The sequence below is a fragment of the Strix aluco genome, chromosome 3 (genome assembly GCF_031877795.1).
Source record: "Strix aluco isolate bStrAlu1 chromosome 3, bStrAlu1.hap1, whole genome shotgun sequence".
Lineage (NCBI taxonomy): Eukaryota > Metazoa > Chordata > Aves > Strigiformes > Strigidae > Strix > Strix aluco.
In genome coordinates, this window is record NC_133933.1 from 22,656,741 (window position 1) to 22,666,567 (window position 9,827).

A 9,827-nucleotide genomic window follows, 5' to 3' on the forward strand; every position below is an offset into this window, starting at 1 on the left:
GGCTCTGTTTGCTCGCTGTCTGCAGCTCCTTCCCATCCAGACAGCCGAATGAGAATAGCCAGTTTCTCTTTCTCTTCTCATCAGTATTATCCTCCAATTGCTATGTGACAGCCCTGCTTTGTGGCATTTCAAGTTATAAACACTGTCAAGGAAGATTTAAATCCCCCAGAAAACAATTCATCTTTAAATAAAAATAAGTATCTATGAATCACTCCTTTTAAAAATAAGCACTTATCAGAATTCACACTGTTTCAGGGTAGGAAAAGCTTCTGTTTGCCTCTAACAAAATCAGGGTAACTCTGTGACAGAAATGTCTGGTTTCCTTAACGTTTTCTTCCCTCTGCTTCAAGAAAGGATAAAGCCCAGACCACTATGGTACCAGACAGTCCCAGACGTTTTCTTTGCATCTCTCTTCCAGATCAGGGTGGATTTAATCTAAGCTCTTAATTACAGACCCCATTCTAAAAACTGTTCCCTGCTAAAATAAGGTACCAATTATGCACAGCTTCTCTGTGGTACCGGGGCATGCGGTGAGTTAATGAGTTCCCTCACATCTGGTACCGCCCCTACTGCCTTGCAAATCCCTGCCAGCAGACTACTCCGCCTGGGAATAGATTAACCCTATTAGCATCTGAACCGGTCTGCAGGCTATATTCAAGTATGTTCACAACTGCAACCTGAAATGTTTCACCTTCAGCTCCCAGGTCCCAGTGAGGGCCTCAGAGGGCAGGGTCAAGGCTGAAAATAGGAAAGATGTGGAAAATGTCTGCGAACAAAGCTTGGAATTGCTTTCCTTGATGCCTGCCAAAGTGCAAGGTGGTGTGCAGTGCAGGTCCCGAAAGCCTGCAGTCACAGCAAGCACAGGAGACAGGAGAAATAAACTGCACCTACTCATCACATCCCTGTCTATGCTGCTTCTGGAGTTTGAAGGGATGTTTATTCCTGACTTCTGTGACTGGATGCAACCCATTCCTTTACCTCCCTTCTGCTTTAATATATCAAACTGTACAGAAAAATAAGCTGAGATGGGTTTCCGCCATCATGCAGAGCACTAAGGGTGATTCGCTTGTAGGACCAACAGCAAACCCCTTGCATTCTGCTAGGCTTTTTCTTGGCGTAGACCCATTTGAGTGCCTTGTGGAGACCTTCTCTCCTGTTGATCATAGCACAGATGGCCTCCTCTTCCCTTCCCAGCCACAGCTCAGTCTTGCTACGGCTCCAACAGTTATATGTAAAACTAACAGGAGAGTAACATCAGGAAATTATTTCCTATATTTGCCTTTCCACTTGACATATGCTGGTTTCCAGAAATATGGAAAAAGATCGGTGTTAGTTGGAAAGCTGAGTCCTACTCAGCTGGTAGGAAAGAATTTCTCAATGCCATGGGTCTCAGATTGAGAGCTGCTGTCATGAGCCAAAAATTGATTTCTAAACTGCTCTGTCTCATGTTGAGTATTTATAATTCTACAACACTCTCCTAGAGAGGTGGAATGGCGTAGCTGAGCCCAGGCTTAAGTGGCTCCACAGAAGGCAAAGCAGTGGAGAATCAAGCACACTGTGCACAACAAGGAGGAACAATCTGTAAGAAACTCCCAAATGCTGTTTTGCTTGAGGCAAGAAAATCATTGGGTTATGACATTACAGTGAGATATGCATAAAAGGCCTCTTTTATAAGGTGGTCTCCTGCCTTAACGTAGTGTCTCGGGCTATTTTCAAATGCACGGTTATTTCAGCTCACTGTGTGCTGTTTGCTTACTTTAAGCAGTGGTGTCAAGACAAATTTCTCTAGGTTTCAATTTAATTTATGTTTCTCAGCTTTGTTTCAGCATTACCTAGACTTCTGTGTTCAACAGCTAACTCAGAGCTGGAGCTTGCCACTGCCTACATGCAAATATAAGATCAGATTGTGGGTGTGGGCCGAAGAACTGAGAAACAGATAAAACAAACAAGATGCGTAGCAGTAATTTAACAGCTAAGACAAGGGCTAAGGATCATTTGCCCTCAAGTGTGATGAGTCAATGTAGACAGAGCTATGCCACACAAAAGAGAACCTCCCACGTTACCCAGAATAAAAATCCACGAATAATGAAGTCTTGATTAACTTAAATTGATCATTTAGCAACCATCTCTTGTTCGATCCCAATTGGTTTGCTGACGCTTTGCTCACGGGTGTATGCAGTGAGTCACTGCACCCTAACCTCCACCCCTCCACACCCACCCAGCCCCCCACCCCGAGATCCACCATGTTCATTTTTCAGCAGCTAACCATGACTATTAGTAACCGTGAGCTAGCACAGATGCCAGTATGTGGGCTGCCCGTGGACGGCTGTATAGCACTTTAACGTGCCATACAGTTATGCATGCATCACTGTCCTACAAGTTAGGGATGTAGGCAGGAGCACGATGCTTCACACACTATCGACAGTCATTGACGGTGCCTCCAGAAACCGGGGAGGGGGGTAATTAACAACCACAGAAAACTCACCTGCCTGACACATGGTTCAACTTTGCTTTCAGCTGCTTACTAGGTGCTGAAGTGAATTTGCCAGGGAAAGCTTTTCCTGGTGTTTCAGACAGATTTTGACCTATTTATTTTTAATCCATCTCTTGGCTCTGTCATTTTGCTTTTCCGTCCTTAGTCCTGAGCTGTTCCGTTTGTTACATCAGCTCCCATTTTCTTGTGTGTAAGCATCACTGGATTAATCTTGTTTACTTGCTATTTTGGGGGAAGGAGTACTGCATTGTTCTGTTCCTTTGAGAGCTGCCCACAAGAAGTCTTCTGAACAGAAATACATCTGCTCAGGACTTACACCACCTGGGAGAAGCCCTTTGCTCACAAGCGGTTACACTGTCTGCACACTGTGAGGTTCAAAGTTTGCTTCTTGGCTTGAGGTATAAAAAAACCAAACAAAACGCCAGACAAACCCCAAACTCAGATTTTATCTCGCAGGGGAGGAAAAGTACAGAAGGGCTCTGAGATATTTCTACTGAATTGGTACTGGGGAGACAGGAAGAGAAGGAAACACAGGTCAATCGATTATCAAGTTTAAAAGCATCCCAGTCCTTGTGATGTGCTGCTACTTGACTGTTCTCAACTATCTAAAATTTGATCACTCCAAAGTGAATTAGAAACTGCCAAGCATGTGCATGATTTTTTGGGCAAAAATCAGCAAGGAATTGGAATGAGATCAGAACATGTTTCTCTTGCTAAACCGATCAGATTTGAACCTGAGATTCCACCAGGCCAAGGTCAGTACATTTTCATGGAGAAAGCTCATACTAAATTATAAGAGTTGATTTTTTAAAAAGACAATAATTAGGAAATTCCAATATAAGTGCTGTACTGTGAGAAGTTCAAATTAACCTGTTCCTATCATCCACTTTCTCAGTTAGTGGTGCCATTGTAACTCTAAAATATAGTCATGGCCCTGGGGACACTAAAAGGCCTTAATTGCACTGACCAGCCTCACCTGGGGCCTCCACCCACAGCCCCTGCCCGAAGGCTCCAGGGCTGCACTTCAGCTCTGGACTGAGCAGTTGTTCAGTTCCTGCCTGAGCTGTGTTGCAGGTGTGCTTACCTGCAGCTTTGCCTGAAGCGCTGCCTGCAGCTCTGCCTGCAGCCCTGCCTGCAGCCCTGCCTCTGGCCCTGCCTCCAGGATGGGCTGTGGACCTCCACTGTAGGTAGTTTTTCTCCTGGATGGGTCCCTCAGGTGTATGTTACAGCTTGTCTCCAGTCCTGGTTCTGTTCCCTTTTGTTCCTGCGTGGAGCCTGAAGCTGGTTTGTTGCTTGCTGTGTCTGGGGATTTTGATGGAGCCTGCTACCAGCATCTGCCCCTGCTTGCTGTGTTTAGGTCCTGTGGGACTGTGCTCCATCACTGAGGGCACTGCTTGTGCTGGGATTGCCTTTGGCTCCTGGCTTGCCTTTGGGAACAGCAGGCCATTGCTGTTTCCTGGCAAATATTCTGGAGTTAGGCCTGCCCTCATTTAAGTTACTGGAAGAAGGCAGTTCAGTCTAGCACTCTTTGCAAGGAGGTCCAGCTACTTGTGGCACTTCACTCGCGCAGAGCTGTCTAGGTATACTTGCAAAAATGAGTCTCATCACGAATATATCTACTTATAGTTTGCAACTCTTTATCTTAGGAATGGGTTTATATGGGTCCCTTCTGTTGGCTGCTATGGGTTTCTTCATATCTATCTACTCATCCCTCTGGAATTTGCCTTTTGAATGCTGTTGAGTTAGTCAGTGGAGGTGAGGGGTGGCTGGTGGTGTAAGTAAGCATGAGCTAGGCATTCCTGTCATCTCTCCACACCATGTGAATTATGAGCCTGATGGTGTCCTAAGCTCTACTAAACCACAGGGTATGCTTGGACATGCAGATGACCACATGTTCTCAGGGCTCCTTCCAAACCCTCAGCATTAGCCTTACTAACTGGCCTGTAAGGAAGTTATCTTGATAGCTCCCTAGAGGCCACACTAGCGTAGCCCATGAAAGAGCAGCTTTTCCATGGCACTGTGCCTGTGAAGGTGACATTGGAGGGGGCCCAACACCCAGCTCTCCTGCTGATGGTAACAGACCGTTTCCCACGTCTGCAGTCCTTACAGCAGTATTTTTCCATTAAAATAAACCCTGTCTTGCCATGCTGGTAACTTGTCATTGCTGTTATCTTCTCTTCATTGCTATATGATTAATGTATCTGACCACAAGGGGAGGAGGCACAACACATCTTTGCAGGTACATTACAGTCTTTCCTGTTCAGAACTTAGCATGAGGTAGAGACTGTTTTTCACAATGCGGTTTTCAAGGACTAAGATGTAGCATTAGATTGGTTGGTTAGTTTGGTCTAAGGAGGCTTTCCAAACCAGTCTAGATTTTAACAGGGCACCTGTGAAAGTATATTTGCTTTTTGCTGGTTAGAGATTCATGAAGAGATGATCACTTCATCTAGCCTCCCACACTCCAGGCTGAGGCTGGACTATGAGCTAAGTCCCTGTTGCCTAAATCTGAAATGAATGGGAGTGAGGCACCTACATGATGCCTTTTAAAAATCTGTCTAAACACTGTAATAATAATAATTAGCTGTCACATTAGCAGATGCCTAGAAGCTTGACTAATAATGATGCAACAACACTAATGATGGAATATTCTTCCACGCTTTATTGGCAAATTACTGTTTTTGTTTGCTTTGTTCCTGCTCTGTGACCCCTCAAAACACATGGAGTATCCAACTCTTCCCTTAAAGCCTTCCTCTTCCAGAACATAGCCTGCCGTGCCCTCCACCCTGTGCTCTATTGGGTGTACAGGTCCGTATCAAGTTGTCATTGCTGCAGCTCATCTCCCTGCTGAGGTACTGTTGATGCCCTGTTGCCTGCCTGTGATATACTTTCTGTGAAGGCCAGTATGCCCCTTGTGTCATGTCCTGCAAATCTAGGAAGAAAACTTGCTCACCTCTGCCGAATGTGAGCAATCTGCATGTGTAGTCCCAGTGAAATAAAAACTGAATCAGTCATGTTGTGGGTTGCTTACATGCATGCTGTTCTACAGTTTAAACTTGTAGTACTCCTTACTCTTCTTGTTTTCACCTATTTCACTGGCTTATGAGTGAGTCAGGCTACCTTTACTAGTAAGTCCCTTGCTAGATTAACTTGGAACCTGTCCTGTGTAAGGCCAAGGTCCTGTGTAAGTGCTGAATAATTATACTATTTGCCATATGAGCAACTGACCACATGAAAGCCCCCAAGCATCCTTCCATTGAGATCTTGGCCAAACTGGAGCCTGGAGAGCACAACAAATGGAAGATTCTTTGCCGTGCACTTTCTGGCCTAACCCTGCCATTCCTCCTCTGGCAGGACAAGGTGCTTCAGATCATTTGCTTTGCCTCTCTTGTACTCGTAATTTTTATCTCTGCAGCGAGAACTGCACTGCTTACTCAGCTTAGCAAAGTACTTTAAAATCTTTGTGTGCATGATACTGCGTACCTACAGTCTCATCACTATACATTCTGATGTAAGATCTGCAGTTAGCTTCCAGCTTTTTCTTACTACTGTACCTGGGGAGGAAAGAAATCCTTTCTCACTTCTGTGGTGGTCTCAGTAATGCCCTGGAATAAACCATGCATCATCACTCCTAGTTTGTCCCAGAGGCAAATCCGTTACTGTTTACTCAGCTGTACAGCCGGTCTCCGAGTTGACAGCCCCCTCACAGACCTCTAAGGCATTGACAGAAGGGGAGCTAGGCATTTTCTGTTTCATCAGGTGCAGGCTTCTCTCACAAGCTTCGCTTGTTGAAACACACTGTGCCTTAAAGGAGGTGGTGCCACCCACACGTCATTGCTGCTGGACAGAAACCAGATTGGAAGTCTGCCTCCTCAAGGTTTCTCCATCCTGAAGACTGGTTTAAACAGGGTCACATATCTGCTGAGCTCTCCTCCCAATCTTATGTGCACTCTGCCTTCACAGGAGTGTTTGACTACAATCAAGTATTATTAGGTTGTCAGGAAGATCACAAAACAAGCCTCTCCCCCACCATTTCAGTGGTATGGATGAAGCTACTTATTGGGTAGGCTTCCATGTCCTGACTCCCCTTTTTATGTAGGCCACTTGTTTCTTCCCCCAGGCTTTGCTTGACTTTTGCTCTCTGCTCCCTCTGAATTTAGCATTTTTGATAAACGTCTTTGCATAGATGCCTATGAACAAAAGAGAGTAGATTTTTTCCTTTAAATAAGCTCACCTTTGACATCCCAAAGTGTGCCTCCTGAGCAGGGGGTGGTACTGTTAAAAGATTGATATCAATACTGAATCAGCTCCAAGACCTTCAAGGAAATGCTGTGTTGACTGTAGCTGGGAAACCCCACCCAGAGCTGTAAGAACAGCAAATGAAAAGGACCAACAATGCTACAAAGATTTTTCCTCACTCTCCTGTCTGTGAAGTGACAATTGTGATGGACCAGTTCCATCTCTTGATAAGTGCAACCAAACAGAAACAGTTATGGGAATTCATCTGGGCCTCAGGTGTGTGTATATATAGATATATATTCCCAAGCTAGTAGATTCCTCTGATTATATCAAAAAATGGTGATCCAGTGTAGCCATTAAACTGTACTATTCTGTATGTGCTCTGAATGTCTCTGTGTGGGGCCCTTTCTAGCCCAATCTGTCTTTGTTCTCATCCAGTGCTCACAAACAATAGGGACAGCCCAGACTGTTTGATGAAGTCCACGTGCATTGGAGTAGCTACTCTCCCCCAAATGTTTATCTCCTCTCCTGGTAGACAGCTGTTGCGATGTTTTTCTGTGCCAAAGAAATGGTTCCAGCTTTACCTCCTCAGCTGAGGATGAAAGCTGACTTGAAATCACCTACTGTGAAATACAGGAGAGTTGGCAGCTGGATCACTGTCTGCCCTGTTCAGCTGGGTCAGTGGAGCACCGCCCCATTGCATCTTCTCCCCACTCACATACATGCGCACCGGACCAAGGCTTCGTGTGGAGGAAGTCATGTAATCGGATGGCTATCATCCATGTGTTGGACACCTGGTAAAATCTCCCACAAATAAAAGACTGATAACTCATATGACCTTGCCGAGCATTGCCACTGTATGGTGATTTGTGAGACAGCAGCAGAGGAAAGCAGAAACACGCCGCCTGTCCTCCAAGCCTCTTGTGATCTTCTCAGCAGGGTCAGGTTTCTAAATATTTTCCAGGAAGGAGGGATGAAGTGACCCTGTCCCTTGGCAAGACATGGGAGCCTGTATACAGAAAGAGTAATAACCAGCTTGACCCTTTGCAGCAGATCACAACCTGAAATCTCTCCTTATTTCAGTAATCATCCTCCACTGTGGAAAACAAAAAAAAAGAAGGCCTAGCAATGCAAAAAACCTGCAGGATCCCCGTCCCATCTTTGATATGTCTGCATCACCACCCATCCTACCTAGCAGCCTTGCTTTCTTTGCTAGGGAATGGCAGAGTCCCGCTCACTGCAATAGTGACGGGCTTCAGGGTGATTTGTGTCCCTCTGCCGGCCTCCCGGGACTGCGGCGTTCGCAGCGATGACTCTTCATTTCTACAGGAGAGCATTACACACTCCCTGGCATCAGGCCTGCTTACTGTCTCTGTTCCTGACATCTTCATAACGGCACGTAAATTCTGAGTCCCTCTTTGGACATTAAGTTCTTTCTTTGATATGGCTCCTGGGTGCTTTGGGGTTTTACACTTTTAACACCTTTTAAAATCTGGCCAACAGATAGTAGGTGTGGTGACAGGGTATTGAGACCAGCTCTGCTGTTATGGAGAGGGAATGGAGGGACCTCCTCATCACTGATCTTCCTGATGTTGAGATTAACTGTATAAAATCATTTCCCCTGGCAAAACCCAGCCATCTGAAAAAGTATCTGTAAATGGCACTTGTGCCCATGTCAGCTTTCAGGTAAGCCAGAAGCAATGGGTGTCAGCTTGGGAGGGAAAATGAAAGGTAATTAAATTTTTTTGTGTGTCAGTAGGCTTACTTTACGAGAATGAAGCTGCAGGCTGTACCATCTCCGCTGAAAAACACAGGCTGTCAGTAGCAATAGCCACTCTCAAATAACAAGAGCAGCTAGTAACCCAGCCTTTGATGTGAGGCAAAGCTGAGAAGGCATAGAGGGGGCATCTAGGAGTCAAGCTGCCTCTCAGAGAGATCACAGCCTGTAAGTCTAGCTCTGTATTTCAGCTGCCTCCTCTCTGCTGCCAGAAATCCTGGGCATGGGAGAAACAGCAGTGGAAAATCCCGCTAGATCATTGTCCCACCTCAGGCACGCCTGGTTTGGTAGGCTCAGCGTTACCATGCAGGAACCCACAAGCATACTGGAAAATTAATAGTGGTTCTGGAGACTGAGTAGGAGTGAAAACCACTAAGCTGTAACATTTTCTCTTCAAAGAGAGAAGATCTGTACAACCAGCCCCCAAGCCCTGACACTAATTCAATGGGATGTACCCAGGTCCCGCTGAATTCCACTGAAGTTTTGTCAGAGGTTTTAATTAGATCAATATGTTGGTGTCTGAGTTTTACTGCACAAGTCTTTCTGAGATTGTGATTAATTCCTCAAGTCACCTAATTTTATCTGAAATGCTTCCTATAGTGCTGCTCACAGCGCTGGAAAATGGATTTAGATGGGACAAATATTAAAGGTGGGCCTTACTGAGGCTGTTGGGCACAGGCATTTCCCCTCTCTCTGGTTCATTAAGTTCCAGATCTAACACAGCCTTTTCTGCTCAGTGATGCTGCACAGAGGACTGGCTCCTCCAGAGTCATTTGAGCTATCGTGATATGAATCAGCTGTGGAAAAGGCCCAGGGTCTTCCCAAATCCTGGCATAAGAAGTAAAGGAACAAACTGCTGACTGCACTGCATTTCCCTATGTCAGAGGAGGATTAATTAATGTTTTCAGGCTGCTTTGAAAATTAAAACTGCCATGTGGTACAATATTGTTGTTCCTGTTGTTCACCCTGTAGCTGCTATGTAGCCTGTCCGTTACAAACTAATAGGAAATTGCTTCTGGTATTTTTGGTGTTTTTCAGCAGAGCTGCTACAGCCTGCTGCTTCGTTCTAATAAATGTGCCCTACCTCACCCTCCCCTGTCCCCCTTCCTCTAAGCTCCTCTGCAAGGGAAATAAAAACATCAGTCCCTGGCACCATCTGTCAAGCACAGGCTAATCCATTCTCTGCTTGTCTCATGGTCAATTTGGTTTCTTTCTGATTGGTACAGCTACCCTTCCTATTACTGAGAATTTAATACCATTCATAGGTTTGGTCTTTGCTTTATTTTCATGGTAATATTGTTATGGCAATTGAAATGT